The 17,274-nt window shown below is 36.1% G+C and overlaps 1 protein-coding gene across 15 annotated transcripts in view; it reads left to right on the plus strand.

Annotated features, from left to right (window-relative positions):
- LOC138699780 (multiple PDZ domain protein-like) overlaps window positions 1-17,274 on the plus strand; it is a 1,065,748-nt gene that overhangs the window by 598,640 nt on the left and 449,834 nt on the right. The gene's annotated exons all lie outside the window — the stretch shown is intronic.

Consider the following 17,274-nt stretch of genomic DNA (forward strand, 5'->3'; position numbering starts at 1 on the left):
GAATAAACTGATGGTAAAGAAATTTAAACAGTTTCCATTTACTTCTAAAGATTAAGTCTTAACATGTCACTAATGATCCTTATGCTGTGATGCTTTTTTTGTAAATTTTTAATTACATAGGAAGGAAAATATACCAACCTTAAATGAAACAATACATGATCAAGGATGGCAATGGAGACTTGCTTCCAGATTCTCATTCAATCCTGAACAGATGGAAAAACTATTTTGGACAACTACTAAACGTACATAGGTCAAATAGAAATGATCTGGACGACATTCAAATACAAACTGCGAGCCATTCTTATATTCGAACCCAATAGAAAATCTGAAAAAGCACAAATCTCCAGGTATCGATCTAATTCCACCAGAATTAATACAAACAATATAATTTGATAATAATAGACATAATAAATTATGTGTTTCTATGTCGGAAATCTCTAAAGAAAACTAGATTAAAATTATAAATTATACTGGCTTTAACCACTTACTTACTTACTGGCTTTTAAGGAACCCGGAGATTCATTGCCGCCCTCACATAAGCCCGCCATTGGTTCCTATCCTGAACCACACTCTTATTTATTTGTGAAAACTGGACAAAGAATAAGAGCAACATAAATAAAATTCACGAGAAAAAGAGCAGGTTATAAAACAATATTGTTTGAACATGTTCACAGAATTTAGAAAACAGATAGCCCAAAAAAATTTAAAAGTTTTGTATGAAAAGGACGAAGAAGACAGGAAAACTTACAATGGTGTGGTGGTGATGTTGTTGATATTTGTTTTTTTCCTTTCTTTCAAAGACGCTTTTTTCATAGCCATAAAACAGCAAAAAAAAAAAAAATACATTTTTCTATTAAATAAATCTGTTTGGTGAATTATATTTTGTCACACTGATTTTTTGACCTCTACAAAGTTCTTTTTTTTCTGCTAAATTATTACAACACTTTTATTTGCAAATATTTTATTTTAACTGTTTACCACACACGTACTATTGTATATCATCAGCATACGCATGGGGTATATTTTCACCCCAGCATTTTATTATAATTTTAATATCAGAAACAATTATGTATAAGAGTTTTTTGTATTTTATAGAATTTAAATGTTTAGTTCTAGCTTCACATTAAGAACAAATTACATTGTTATATAATTTTTGTCACTAATTAGCTGTAGAAAAAAATTGAATCTACTCTTAATTTATACTAGTTCAGTTATATTTGAACATATTTATTCTGATTGGTTTAATTTATTACATTATCAAAACTTCACAGAAACACAACCTACTCGGAGAAATAAGACTGAGGTTTACGATTAGAACTTTGTTTATAGTCTTGCGAACTTTGCTTCTCGAGCAGCTTTCACAATGACCATTGGATAATTTTTTTGGGATACCTGTCCCATCTTTAGTCCAAAGGTCTTTGGCGTTTTGGGGGGATTATTTTAGGCCCCCAGAAAAATACAAGAGATCTATAAGTGACTTCTGCTAGCTTTGTTGGTGAAGCATCATGTTCGTGGCTGAATCGTCCTCTAATTGAATGGATATAGATATTTATGGAATTCATAGTAACGTCTATAATGTCATCATTAATGAGAAAAATGCAGTGGTAATTTGACTTAACAGGATTTTCCTTTGCTGCCAGTTAGATGAGTGACTATATTACAGGTTCTTGTTGTCCTGTCTCGAGGGGATTCATTTTTTTTTTTTGCCAGACAGTACCATTTTTACCTCCATATTTAGAATTATCTTAATCTTCATAAATCACCACCACCACCACCACCACCACCACCTCCTCCTCCTCCTCCTCCTCCTCCTCCTCCTCCTCCTCCTCCTCCTCAATTTCCATACTGTTTTGTTCAGATGTACTACTGTGGTCACTATCTGATTAATGATCATTGTCGCTACATGTTCATCACCTTTAATATACTCTTCTTCATCGTCTTCATCGAGCCAATTATTAATTTACCGAGTTTGTTGCCTATTCTGCAACCTGAAAAAGATGTCTACACCTCAGAAAATAAAATGAAACTAAACCAATAATATGCCACAACAATGAAGGCTACTATATTTGTCTGAGAGTGCTATAAATATGAAAACATACAAGCATTTAGTCATTGTTGAAAATGTTTTTGAATATTGTTGAGCTAAAATTTATCCCAACGCATTTGCTGAACTTGGTTACGTACAACTTTTACATCACAACACATCCGAGAGCGAATTGAGCTTCTTCTTGAGGTGGGGGGAGGGGGACACCTATCTAGTTTCTCCTCTATCAATATGCTTTAAGCACTGGAATTTCAGAATTAAACATACTCTTGGTTACATAAATAAAAAAAAAAAAATACTAAACTCGGTAACTTAGTCTGACAAATAATTTATAATATTAATGTATAGGGGAGAGTCGGGTAGTATCGGACATCGGGTAGTATCGGAGAGTGAGTTTCTTTCATCTGCCACATGATGATAGTACCTGATTGACATGGTTACGTTTCTGTGATGTCGCATAGAGAAACGTAATAACCATGTCATTCAGGTACTACCATATGGTGGTAGATGAAAGAAACGCACTGGCCGATATTACCCAATGTCCGATACTACCCAACTCTCCCCTATATATTTCTTAAATCATGCAAAATAGAACAAAGAGAAAAGTTACAATTAAGAAAGTGTATTACCTTAAGTAAATAATTTACTAGCATGAAATAATGTGTTTGAAATTTCTCGTGTACTGGATTCACAAAAACCAAAACATCGATCTTAATCGCCTTTAACAAAATTATACAGTATTGCCAAGGCTTTTAAATATTTTGTATTAAAACATTGAAGTCACAATGGTGTATCTGTGACGGTTTCTCACCTCTTATTATATTCTTCACTGTTATTATATTATTTTAATTGTATCGAAATTGAATTGTTACTTTTCCAAACAGCATTTAAATTATTTTCCCTAGCAATGATTCTTATAAAGACCTCTGCAATCAACAGTGACACAACTTCGTTTTCGTTCAGTCCAGTCATATGAGGCAATTGCTTTGCCACCGAGTAGGAGTAGATGATGGGAATTCTCATTAATTTCTCATGCGTTCGCATCTAACCTATTTCTTTCACATCTGGGACTATTACTCTCTGCATTGAGATGGCAACCAGCCTGAAACCTTTGCGGTCAAGGCAAGTGAGTGTATTGTTTCTGTTATTCTGTGTATTTAAACTCGATAATGACTTTCAATTAGCGCATTTTTAGCATGAAATCAGTGCCCAGTTTGCTTTAAAACCCTTCAGTTTGCATTTAGTGGAAGATAAGTTGGAAATTAAAATTTAGGACGATGGTCTCCAGTTATAAACATAGCGGAGATTATGCAAAATATCGTGGGACAATAGAGGCTTTCGGAACCAGAAATGATTTCGGTGAAAAGGACTTTATCATGATCATTTCCAATAATTTCAACCAGGAAGTTATCGATATGTTCTCTCATAGCAAAGAACATGGAATGGACTTCCTTTTCAAGTAGGACTAAGTGTTTTCAAAGAAGATGTTTAATATATTTATATATGTACTATTATTTGGTATTTTAATTGTTTTAAAGACGTTTATAAAAGCTGATGCTATACATAGTTACGTTTATTCCACCGCCTGCTTGAATGCATTTGATGGTTGCTTATACTGCCTGCTCATAAAACCATCATAACAGTGCTTTTGTTGAAATGGAAAACTATGAAATTACTCCAAACTACGAAAATAAAAAGTTGTTCTATCTATTATTTTGTGCCAGTGTGACATATTGAAATCTGGTAGAAATAATAACTATCAGAAACTTGTGTCAGAAACTCTTGTGGATAAATTTTTGAAACCTCTGCTTAGTAATATAGGGAAGTTTCACACAGAAAAAGTTTTTCGATTTTCTTGTTCTTTCAAGAGCAAAGAATGTAATGATTAACAAAGATGAAGAAGAAGAAGAAGATATTAGAGTCGCAAAACAAAGTAATGTTTTTAATCACATACAACAAACATAAAGCATAGGACCTATATCCACAAGCGACTTCACTGGCTGTTAAGAGCTGCCATCCAATGACAACTTTTTTTTTTATTTATGTTACATGTTTGACCATTGAATAATAAGAAAATTAATTAAATGAAATATAATATTCAAAACGTTTATCTTTGTTCACTTTAGGACTTCAATTCTAACGACAAGTGTCACGAATAAATCCATCATTTCCAATTTCATTGTCAGTGCTCTCTTCATGTATCCATTGACTAAATTTCACACAATTATCCACTCCATGTTTGTCTCTGCATAGCTCTCACAGCAATATAAACATAAGGTGTGGTTTTTAATTAGCTGGTTCAGACAATGACATAGAAGCTTCATTTAATTATAGTTTCCTCTTTGCAGTTTTGAGTTTATTGATTTTCTCTGTGGTGTCAGAAATTTTCAAATTTTTTTTCTGTTCTTTGCGTTCTTTTCCTCCATAATTTTCTTATACGGTGAGCTTGTGATTATTTCTGAACTTCCACGCTGGTTAGAATTGCGTTTATTTCTTCCACCAATGTCCATCTTCTTCGGTAGATGAGAGATCTTTTCAGCTGAAAGTGAGTCCACGTAAACTCTCTGGACTCGCTTGCCCCATGCTACCCTCTGGAATTCTTCAACACCTGCGAACGAGACTAGAGGATATAGACTCGCGCCAAGCCACTACGAGGGAACTAAAACATGTTTTAACACAAACTACCTATCAAATCCCTTCCAATAATTATCAATCCTATCATAAAACTAGTAGTTTGCTTACATAAATAGTACTAAAAATAGCTAATTATCTCTCAATTCTTCAAATTCAAACGGAGCGTCACACTTAGGTACTCACATCTTCGAAGACTATCTCAAACAAAGTTCTAGCCTTGCAAAAGACCCTAAGGGCCGTATTCATAGACATTTTTAGCGCGGGCTTCCGGTGGATGATCAGCGTTTTTCGTATTCATAAACCAGTGTTAGCGATAGGATATGGTCCACACCTGTGGAGTAACGGTTAGAACGTCTAGCCGCGAACCCAGGTGGCCCGGGTTCGATTCCCAGTCGGGGCAAGTTACCTGGTTGAGGTTTTTTTCCGGGGTTTTCCCTCAACCCAACATGAGCAAATGCTGGGTAACTTTCGGTGTTGGACCCCGGACTCATTTCACTGGCATTATCACCTTCATCTCATTCAGACGCTAAGATGTTGATAAAGCATAGTAAAATAATCTACTAAAATAAAAAAATGGGATATGATTTGAATTCTGTACTAGTAACCAGTGGATAGCCAGGGCTAGCTTAGTACGCTCGTAGCGCGTGCTGCGAAATGTCTATAAATAGCACCCTTAATTTTTCACTAAGTTCTTAACAGTTTTTATTTTACTGTTTCTTCATATATTAGCTCATGCGATAAGTATAACATTGTAAACTAATTTCATAATAATGGTCCATGGGCGTGAATTTGAACTGCCACTGGGGGAGACCCTGGTGTACCAGCATCATGCGGAAGTACTGCATGAAGTCTGCAGCCAGGTAGTGCCACTCGAAACTTCTGTCCAGCAGCCAGATCTTGGGGTCCTCTCGTTTTAGATCGGATTCGCACTCGCTCTTGTGAAGGTACACCAGACACACCTTTCCGATGCCTTGGCAAGCGTCCAGTTCGAAGATCTTGCACTTGACGCCGAAGTTGGGGCGCTGCCTGGGGTCGTCCTGCTCGCTGCAGATCTCGATGTCCAGCAGCGTGGGGCATTCCGCATCGCCCATGCTCTTAACGCCGGCCAGCCGTCGTAACTCAGACATAGAGTTGATCTTCATGTTGCCGATGGGGAGCACCTCGCCTTGTGGATATTCTCGACCATGGCTTCATTAAAGATCGGACATCCTCTCTCCTTTCTTCGTGGAAGTTTTGTTCTTGTGAACTTTCTACCCGTGCTCAAGCAGGTACGCTACACATTAAATGAGAAAGATCTCTTCTAACGAAATAGAGTTAGGAAATGATCCCAGGATGGAGGCAGCATTCCCTCGCTGAACCGCTATTCCAATGCGTTGACGAAGGAAATTGATACATCTAGGATCGCCGGTACGGGACAGTAGGCGTGTACCAATTTGGGTGAGTAGATCTTTAGCGTCTCTACACCACGGACCAAAGGTCTCAACTGCAAAAGCGACGAAGATGTAATTTGATGTTAAATGTTCATATTTGCGTCGTTTAGCATGATAAGCGGATTCAGCAGCAGATCCGGCACAATTGACAGAAGATTTTAAATGGGAAAGGGCTAATGTATCTACACATGTAAAATCCCAGATGAGTGATTTACCTTTGGACCAAGGAATTAATGTCAAGCCGTCAGGTCGTTTACCATCCGACCAGCTAATACCAGATGGTTCAAGAAGAGTTGGAATGTCACAGGAGGTTAAAGATCTACTAATGATGTTATTAATAGCAGAATGCCTAGGAAGGCGGCCTTTACTTCTGGCACAGCTTAAGGCATGATGTCCAAAGGAATCCACAGTCTCTCCGCATATACATTGGTGTACATGGCAAATTTTGCAGCCCAGACGCAATGCAGTAGCGATTTGGAAAGATTTACCGTCCATCAAGGTACCAACATAGGAGGAAGGCAGAGCATGGGGCCAAGATCCAGATTCCTTCTCTTGGAGAGCTTTAATACGAGCGATGTCCTTGTCAGATGTGAAAGAGGATATAAGAGAATCAAGTATTTGACCTGCAATAATCTCATCCCAGGCTTTTTGAATGGCTGGATTCTGGGGAGGAGCAAAGTTATTCGTTTTTTCGTACCACTTATTTAAGGCTTCAGGAATATAGCAAATGTCGACAGCATCACTGTAAATAGGGAAAATAAATTTGATGAAGTCAATAACGCCAAAGACTGAAGATAAAAAAGCTGGTATACAAATATCAGTAAGTGTACGAATACCGAGGCCTCCTAATTTAATTGGGAGAGAAGCCTGTACCCAACTGTTGTTGTCAAAAGAAGTATTTAAAATAGATTGTAAAGACTGCTTTAATAAATCATCTGCCTGCTGGAGAAAAGTAGGAAAAAGAAATAAGGGTGTAGTTCTTAAAAAATAAGTGAATTTAGGGATTAATATGCAATTTTTGACAATGAAATAAGAGACTTGGGGGTGAAAATGTTCAAGACGACCAAACAGAGTTTTCAGGAGCTCCAATTTTTGAGTAGCTATTTCATCAACAGAATCTAAAAAGATGGGAGAACCCAGGACGGACAGATTTGACTTTGTGACAGTTTTAATGCCAGGAGCAATATTCTGGAAAGAAGATAAAATATTTGGGTTAATAGCAGAACAAAAATAAATTTCACATTTATTAGGATTAATCTCAAGACCAAGTTCGGACCCAAGATGAATGATTTTCTGTAGATCACAAAGAACATCATGGGAATCTCCAGCTAAAGTCCCATCATCCAAATAAAAGAGATTTAAGTCACTAGTTAATTTTTGGATGAGGGAGTGGACTGTAAGACTGAAGAGTAAAGGCCCTAAAGGGTCTCCCTGCTGACAGCCTGTTTGTGATAAAATAATTTTGGAATTAAAAAATAGATTGGACGAATATCTATAAGACTGCCAAACAAAAGGGTAAAAGCTGGGGAATTTTTCTAAAAAAGAGTTTAACATGATATCACGTTCAATGCTGTTAAATGCGTTCTTAAAATCTATCTTCAATAGAATTTTATCTGAGTTATCATAAGTATGTAAGAAGGATCGTACAGAGTGTATAACAGATTCACAACCTTTAGGAGAACCAAATCCTAGTTGATGAGGTCGAAAAATATGACCACTTTCAATCTTAATAGTGTGACAAATAATTTTAGAAACAAGGCGCCTGAAAGTATTACCTATTGCGATTGGGCGTATGCCACCGCCAGGTTTATTAACTGCAAGCAAAGAGGCAGCAAAGAAATTTGTACGTACATTATCATTTAATTTACCTTGAGACAAAAAATTGCAGAGATTAGTTATGGATGAAAGGAGCTTTTTACCAGAGTCACCAGCTGAAATGGACACTAAATCAACTAGATGCTGAGGTCGCAGACCATCAATACCAGAAGCAGATCCTTGAGGGAAACTTTTAATGGCGTGTAGGACATCAGATTCAGAAAAAGATGGGTGATTAGCAGTAGTAACAGGAGCATCAGGAAAAGTAGATGGTCGAGAAGGAGGTGGGTGTTTTGATAATAATTCTTCGTAAGTAAGTTGATTGTATTCAGCTATCCCCATATCGGATGATAATATACGAACAGCGTTGCGAATGTCTCCTTCAGCAATTTTCCTCTCTATACGTTGCGCCAGGGAGATATGTGGTGACTTCTTCTTAGTACGAATAGACTCGGTGAAAGAAGGATTTTGAAAATTGTTTATGTTTTCCTTAATCTTGGAGATTAGTGATTTATTAGTAGACTTTTCAGGAACACGAAGAGCAATGTAAGCGTAAAGCATTAAATTGACCCAATGGGCTTCGGAATTAAACGATATACAAAGGTCAATCAGATGTCGAAGTCGGTCCGCAGCCAATGGGCGAGCTCCCTTGGGGATTCTGCGTATGACAGCAACAGATTTCTTGCACTGTATGAGTATGGAGTGAAGCTCTTCGTGGGTGATATTTGAGGATGGAATTGCATCTTGAATGTCAGAATGCACACGTGAGTGATGAATGCGCAGACCACGAGTACCTCTAAAAAGTCTAGTATCACCTGATGGACAATGTGGGCACGGAATATATTCATCAGGTTCAGTGGTAGCACTAATATGTGTAGAAATATCAGAAGAACTTCCTGCTGCAGATGGGGAAATATCCAGCGAAGAATCTTCTGATGTATGACATCTCGAAACGTGGGTATTGATGCCTCGATGAGTAAAAGATTTACCACATAAATTACAAGTCACAGAAGAAATGTTAGTAGATTCAGAAGGAGTACACAGAGGGATGTTGGTTGACATCACTGATAAATTAAAGTAAAACGCGTAAATAAACTAAACGAAGACGAAAACTGAATGAAATTAATTAATTAATAACTGTAAGCACTGTTGCTATGTAAAATCAACAAGTCTGTAAAGTCACTAGAAAACACACTGAATTTCTTGAATATTCACATGACGAAAAACATTCCTAATACACACATGAAGAAACAAAATAAGTAAGTCTTCAGATAATCAAGAGTTAATCCAGTTAAGGATATTAATCACATAATAATAAACTTTTGAAATGAAAGAGAAAACAAAGCACACATTATTAAATCATGGCCTTCTATATCCATATTGTAATTATCAGATCAATATTGCTGAATATCAGCATTATACGTAGATGACCTTACAACTAAACGCCTCGAATCGTTTTCTCTATTTACTACATTATTCTGCTTTCAAGTTCTGTTAAGGGTACAATTCCGTCAAAGGCTTCAACAATCGTGTGGCTTTTACGTGATCTGTATTTACTGAGTTTTATAATTCTTTTTACGCTACATTACACGGGACTGCGGAGTCGATACAAAAAACCTCGACTGCGACTTTTTCATATAAAGAGTGGCGACTACTCTTTATGTGCTGGTGAGATATATTACGTTGATGATTTTGTCTACCGAAACGTGGAAAATAATAATCACTCCCGCGACTAGTTACTATATATACCCAGCATTTATCAATGTGCTGGAATGAAGTAACTCCAGTAAAGCGGTCTTTAGCAACGTGTTGTTCACTTGCATGGGTTGAGAGGAACGTAGAATTGACGATTATCATTGTGTAAGCTAAAATATTAGCACAATATGAACCCAAGTCTTCATGTAGTAAAACTGTATTTCGCTAGTTTTTAAGCATGTGTTTACTGAATTAAAGTTTTATAAAACACTGATCACTTCTGTTCTCTTATATGGAAGCGAGTCCTTGGATAAACAGAAAAAGAGATGAGAGTAAATTGTAAGCGGCTAAAATGAGATTTATACCGAAAATAAATCGGTGCATTAAAAGAGATCAATCAGATAATAAAGCAAAGAAGTTTGAGAAGAACTACATATTTATTCATTGAATGCTAAAGTAAACGAATATAGAAAAAAGTGGGAAGCACATTTCGAAATGCTGGGCAAAGTAAGACTTCCAATGAAAATATTAAATTACCATCCGAAAGTAAGAAGAGATATAGGACGTCCACGTCAAGGATGAACATAATTTAACAGGCAAGAATGTCTAAGTTCGGAGAAGGGGAAAAGAAGAGGAAGACATTCTGAATTTAATAAAATTTAATCATTAATTAATTAATTAGTTCATCCATTCCTTGTGTTCTGTCAACGGCAGATCTTTCACTGCAAACCCAGCATTCTCCAATCTCTCCTATTTTCTGCCTTCCTCTTAGTCTCCGCATATGTTCCATGTATCTTAATGTTGTCTTACTTACTTAAAAATGGCTTTTAGAGACTCTGGAAGTTCGTTGCCGCCCTCACTTAAGCCCGCCATTAGTCCCTATCCTGAGCAAGATTATTCCAATCTCTAACATTATATCCCATCTTCTTCAAATCCATTTTAGTACTATCCTCCCATCTACGTTTCGGCCTCACCAAAGGTCTTTTTCCCTCAGGTCTCCCAACTAACACTCTATACGCATATCTGGATTCACCCATACGTGCTACATGCCCTGCCAATCTCAGACGCCTGGATTTAATGTTCCTAATTATGTTAGGTGTGTAACTTTCTCCATTCTTCTGTAACTTCAACCCTCTTAGCCCCAAATATTTTCTTATTCTCGATCACCCTTTTCCTCTGCTTCTCTCTGAAAGTGAGAGTCCAAGTTCCACAACCATACAAAACAACCGGTAATATAACTGTTTTATATCATCTGATATCTTCTTCTGCCCCGAACTTTTCTTCCATTCACCATTTCTTTCAGTGCATACTTCAATAGGCAGTTTCTTCTTAGCCAGTGACCTAGCCAATTTCTTTTCTCTTCTAGATCAGTTTCAGCATTGTTCTTTCTTCACTCACTCACTATAGCACAGCTTCATTTCTTATTCTGTCTGTCCATTTCACACGCTCCATTCTTCTCCATATCCAAATTTCAAATGCTTCTAGTCGTTTCTCTTCACTTTGTCGTAATGTCAATGTTTCTGCCCCATACACTGCCCAATCACTCTGAGCATTGTTCTTTCTTCACTCACTCTTTATAGCACAGCTTCATTTCTTATTCTGTCTGTCCATTTCACACGCTCCATTCTTCTCCATATCCAAATTTCAAATGCTTCTAGTCGTTCGTTTTCACTGCCATATTTCTTCACTCTTTGGCTACTATCACAATTAATTTGCTGATCTATTTTTGAGACATCCTGTAGAGACATAACGGAGCGAGCGAAGTAAAAAATCAATTCTTTAGAACTGGTACTATAATAGCATCCTGAAGATGTAACCAGCAACACTGAAGATATCAAGTTCAAATACACGATGGAAACCCAGAACTTTTCTTTTGGACAACCGTCATGAAAGCATAAAATAGCACGTTTAAAGCTCCGCTTCCTTGCAGGAGATGAAGTTCATATACTGAAATTGAGAGGAAGACTGTGGCTTGGCTAGTGGTAGTTAGTAGCAGCAGCAGCTGCTGCTGTTTTTCGTCACATAAGAACGATACGTCACGTCACAGCACAAAATTTGTCACAGGGATAGCTATTTTTCGACGTTTAGAATTCTTGTATATCTGTCAGCAATAGTTTCCAGTTCGCCCATGGTTTTTGGTTCAATAAATGGATTTTGTCGTCAAGTTTTTTTTTCAATATCTTTGAACAGATTTAAGGAAAGACAGAACATGTTTAATCCAATCACTACATCACCACCCAGACCTAGGCCATTACTTGGTAACATAGTCTGTGATCCTCATTGGAGCACAGCATGTAACACACTAACACAGTCTCATTTGGTTTAGCTAAGACACATAGTTTGAAGCAAAAACGTATTGGCTTTTCTTTTATGAACTGTTTTGCGTGGTGTATTCCGTATTATGTGATAATAATCTCATCAGAGGATAGTGCATCTCCGGGAGGCATTTGAAGAAATAATTTATACTTATAATCAAAAAAGGGCCTACGCTTGTAAAATGAACCATAATTTATTTTTGTATTATTATTGAGACGAATAGAATGTAATGTATCTTCAAATCATCTTCTCCGTCTTGTCTCTGATACAATCTTCACATTATAATCAGATTTTCCTGCTGAAGGCGTTGATTCTACAATTTTCGAAATTTGTTCGATGTGCGAACACTTATCCTTTCCAGATTCCTCATCTTCAATAATAGTCTTTGCTCTCAATATTCTTCGAGGAAAATTTCCTTCGATTTCACTGTCTGAAAAGCCGGAATCTACATCTGTGGCGGTATCTAGTGACTTCATTAGGAGAAATGATTCCTACAGACTTGATGGTTCTAATAACTGTCCTGCGTGCACTGTGCTCTTCAATGGCGTTTAAAATTTGGTTAACAGTGAATAAATTATCATCTGACATATAGAACGAAATGAGCACAATTTTGCTTACTGTAGTGCTCACTGGCAACACATGATTTCGCAACACTGTAGGATATACCCACAATAAAACCATTGTTATAAACTAATTTTAAAATATTAAGTAAACATTCTGAAATGTATTTTAGTGAGATTTGAAATAATGAAGTAAGATTTAACAACAGCAGTTACATTTTAGTTTCATATATGTAGAGACTAGAGATGAACAAAACTAACTGCCGCTCTCGCTCGCTATGTTCGTTGCATTTGTCATTCGAGTCTCGTCTCGTCTCGTCATTCTCGTGCGCTTCGAGTCTCGCTCATCATTCTCTAAATAGCATTTGGTTCGGCGTGGAAAGATTTCGTAACTTTGAATAACATACATCGTTGAAATAAATATTATTAATGTTTAAATGAGACAAAAAGACAAAACAGAACAGTATCTTAGTTATCAAAATGTTCTGGTTCTATTATGATATTACCTATGGTTATATAAATAAAAAAAAGCAATTTACAAATAAATTTGCATTTCTAAGAAACATAAAACATAACGTTAATATCTTTTTACTTGTGATTGAACACTTGATCTCAAACATATGAAAAGAAAATTCCTAGCCTTTTAACAAGGACCTAGTAATTAAATAAAGATTGGGGAACGGATTATTATACACTGAAAGATAGAGATGATGTTTCAAATAGGCTACTTGATTGTTTATAAATATATAACAGTTGCCAAAGTAGATAAAAGTTCAGTCAGGTATAAACAACTGTGGCGATTCAAGACTGCTTGACGTTCGGGACTTCGGAGGTGATCAATCTCGGCGTCTCGAAACACTCACAAGCAGTCTTTACGTCAACGACGCGACGTAGCCTATAGAACATTGTCGTGCGGGTTTTCGGCTTTGCGGGCGCTGTTAGTCTTGCTTTCTCGATCGTTGTTCATCTCTAGTAGAGACACTCAAAGTCACTACAGAATTTCGCGTCTGCACTCTACAACAATATTGACTTTGAAATGAAGGTTTGCGCCTGAGATGACGGGAACATATGTCTAGAAGAGTTTTCGTCAAAAAAATAAAGTTGCCACTGAGCACTACCGGGTTAAGACAAGGCTACAGATACATCATTATTCCTTGTGAGAGCATGTAAATCTTGAATTCCCTTCTACAAATTCCACTCAGGTCACAGCGGAGAGGCCTGAATGACGACTTCAGTTGTAAGGGGGCGTTGCGTAAAGAATTACTAGCTGTAAATTAGGAAGTAAAGATCTGTCGAGGATCGGGAACAGAACATTTCTTCGGTAATGTCCTTAAAGCCGAGGCGATGCAGGACATGCTGCGGCGCTTGATGTGAGGATCGATAATGTATTGATACTATTGAAAAGCATCTTCATGTCTGCGTGCCGTGAACCAGGAATCGTGGGGCGAGCGGGGGACATGTTTCCAATAATTGGACTAGAGAACTTTTGTGAGAGTCATGGCGTAAAATTCTGCAGTCCAGAGAGAGAAAAAGAAAAAGCGACTTCTGTCAGAACTATTGTGTGTGGAAGCGAAGTGGTTGCTTCTTATCTTTTGTAAAGTTTTTGCTTGATTTTCTTCATTACTTTCGAAGAAATTCTGAGAGAATAAATATAATATCCAGTTAAATGTTCAGTGTATATAGCGTCATTATTACCATCATTATATTCTATTTTGTATTAGATTAAAACTGAAGTCGGCCTGGTTGGCGCAGTTGGTATAGCATTAGCCTTCTATGTTCGAGGTTTCGGGTTCGATCCCGGCCCAGGTCGATGGCATTTAAGTGTGCTTAACCTCAGCAGTTGCGAGCGTCGTTAAATAAAACATAACATTTTTTTTTAACTGGAATATGTATGTGCAGTTTGCAATTCCATTCCTACAACGGACTCTGTAAAACATTTACTGCAAAATAGTTACTAGAACTAATAATAATAATAATAATAATAATAATAATAATAATAATGATAATAATAATAGTTATTATTATTATTAATTAATTAGTTAATTAATTAATTCATTCATTCATTCATTTGTAATGTTTACACATCTTTCTGTGCCTAAAGTCTTAAAGTCTTTTCTTGTTCTCCACTCTTCTCTGTCAATCCAATCCATGTCGTTCAGTCTGCACTGTCTCATCCCTGTTCTGATCTCTTGTAACCATGATTTTCGAGGTCTCCCTTTTCTTCTTCTCCTAGGCGGACACCATTTCAGCACCATTTTAGGTAACCTTTCCTCTGGAATTCTTCTCACATGCTCGTACGAAGTCAACTAATTGCATCTCACATAATCCAAAACAGAATGTTGAATGTTCATTTCATCTCGTATAACTGTATTTCTATTTTTTTTTTTCTAATTTCGAATGTCTCGCTGATCTTAAAAAATCCATTTCCATTGTCATGAGTGTTGATACTAACTTTTTATTAAATTTCCATGTAACAATAAATAATGATGATGATGATAATAATAATAATAATAATAATAATAATAATAATAATAATAATAATAATAATAATAGTATATCGGTTATCTAATGTCGATGATAACTTCCGATTCCTAGTAGCCATAGCCTTCTATCCATCCAATCTCCAATCTGTAGCTGTCTTTCCTTCATGACATCATAAATGACCTGACTTCAGGAAAATTTAGGTCTTCCCCTGTATCTTTTTCCTTCAAGCTTCATTCCAATATTCATTAGGAGTCGTTCTTACTCTATCCGCTGAACATGACCGTACCATTTAACCGCGGTGTTTTGATTAAATCTAAAATTGTATCTTGAAATTTAATCTTTTCTCGTGTAATTGAGTTTTAATTTTGTTTCAAAAAGACAAAAAAAAAAAAAAAAGATATAGGTCTAATTTATTATCATATTAATTAACAACATATTGCCAATACTATAGTAGATTACCACAATACGATACATAGGCCTATGTACGGTGTTCATACACAGAATACTCATAAATAGTCCATAATGAATGTTATTAACAGTAATTATTGAAAATAATTGCATTCTGTTTCTGTTTAGAAACTATTTTGTAGAAAACTGTCCCAAGCGAAAGGGATTCTCTTTTCTGCTGTATGATCGTATGAAACTTTTCTGCGACTCCTGTTTCACTGTTTTCCAAAGGCAGTTATGCTGGTTCATCTATATGTTATTATTTAACCTCCTTCTTTGTACCGACTTATAATCCATTGCGATATAACGGAGAGTGTCTTCCTAATTATGTGGTTAGCACGATGCAGTGTTACTTCAGAGATGTTACAAGACAAGTACAAGACATGAAACAAACAGCCAGTTCCGTGGAATGGAGACAAATCTCCGCCTACGCCGGGAATCGAACCACGGGTAAGTTATTGTTAAGAATTATAGATTCCTTACTTTTTTCTCGGTTTGAACCCGTGAACATATCCCACTGCTAGTAAAATAAAGTCATAACTCGAAAATTGTGATTTGTAAAGATATGCTATTTCCTAATAAAATACTGTTGTAAAAATATTTTAATAGACTAAATAGGTACCAAAACCTTTGATAATTTACTATTTTATTAATTAAAATTTCATACCTCCAACCAGTGAAACAGTGTTGGAAAAATTTACGAAAGTAATATGAGATTTTCGACATACGACAGTATTTTACTGGGAGTGCGATATGAACCAATAACAACCAACATAACTATTGTGTAAAACCAATGCGCACGATTACACTCATTCCTTAGACGGCACAATAATCCGAAACGCGTATCTAGTTGGACAAAATCAATAACTTTTCTCCTAACAGATTTTCATGAAACTTTGTACAGTAGTTACAAGTAGTATATTTGTTTTTTTTTTTTTAATACAAATTCTGAGTACGTTTGTATAAGGGGAACTACCCCTTATAGGGGGTTCCATTTAGAGAAAATTGTTAACTTTTCTTCTATGTAACAGATTTTCATAAAACTTTGTGCTGTAGTTACAGGTAGCATACCGCTTTATTTCCTATACAAATCCTTGATTACGTTTGTATAAAGGAAAACTGCCCCTTATAGGAGGGTGCATTTAGACAAAATTACTAACTTTTCTTCTACCTAAAAAGGACTCACTCAGCAATACATCGAACATAAACAGGCCTGTGTGACAAAGGGAAGTGACGAGCATTGGTGTTATCCAGGCGCTTACAGGGCTGCCAATAAATTAATCTGCAATCCAAATTCGCTAGGTTTCGGAAAAGTTTCTGTATTGATCGAACTGAGTGTTTACAGAAATATTTCAGCATAAAAAATGTGTTCCTATCTGATCCTCAAAATTTTTTAAGTCTATATAAATTTAAATCATTACACATACAAATTATGGAGATATTTATAAATGAAAAAGTCACCCAATAATTTATACTTTATTTTTTAAGTAATAAACTAAGTCCGAAAGTCGTAAATTTATATTATAATTTAAAATTGTAATTTGTGGCGAATTCAGAAACTTTATTTTTCTACCGTAAAAATCGTAGAAATTATAAGTTCCTTGTTTCGAATACCAAAAATAACAGTAAAAACGACGTTAGATATACAAAAATATGATGATAATTACTCCAATTATTTATTAAACGAATTGCATAAACAATTATGTTTAATTTTGTGGTAGAAAATTTGAATTTTGGCAAGGATTTTTCACTTCCTGATCACTTTGGACGGGTTCGATTGATTCGGATCTACTACGATGACCTACAATGCGCTCGTAGAACTTGTCTTAACCACTACATGCATTACGTC

The sequence above is a fragment of the Periplaneta americana genome, chromosome 5 (genome assembly GCF_040183065.1).
Source record: "Periplaneta americana isolate PAMFEO1 chromosome 5, P.americana_PAMFEO1_priV1, whole genome shotgun sequence".
Taxonomy (NCBI): Eukaryota; Metazoa; Arthropoda; class Insecta; order Blattodea; family Blattidae; genus Periplaneta; species Periplaneta americana.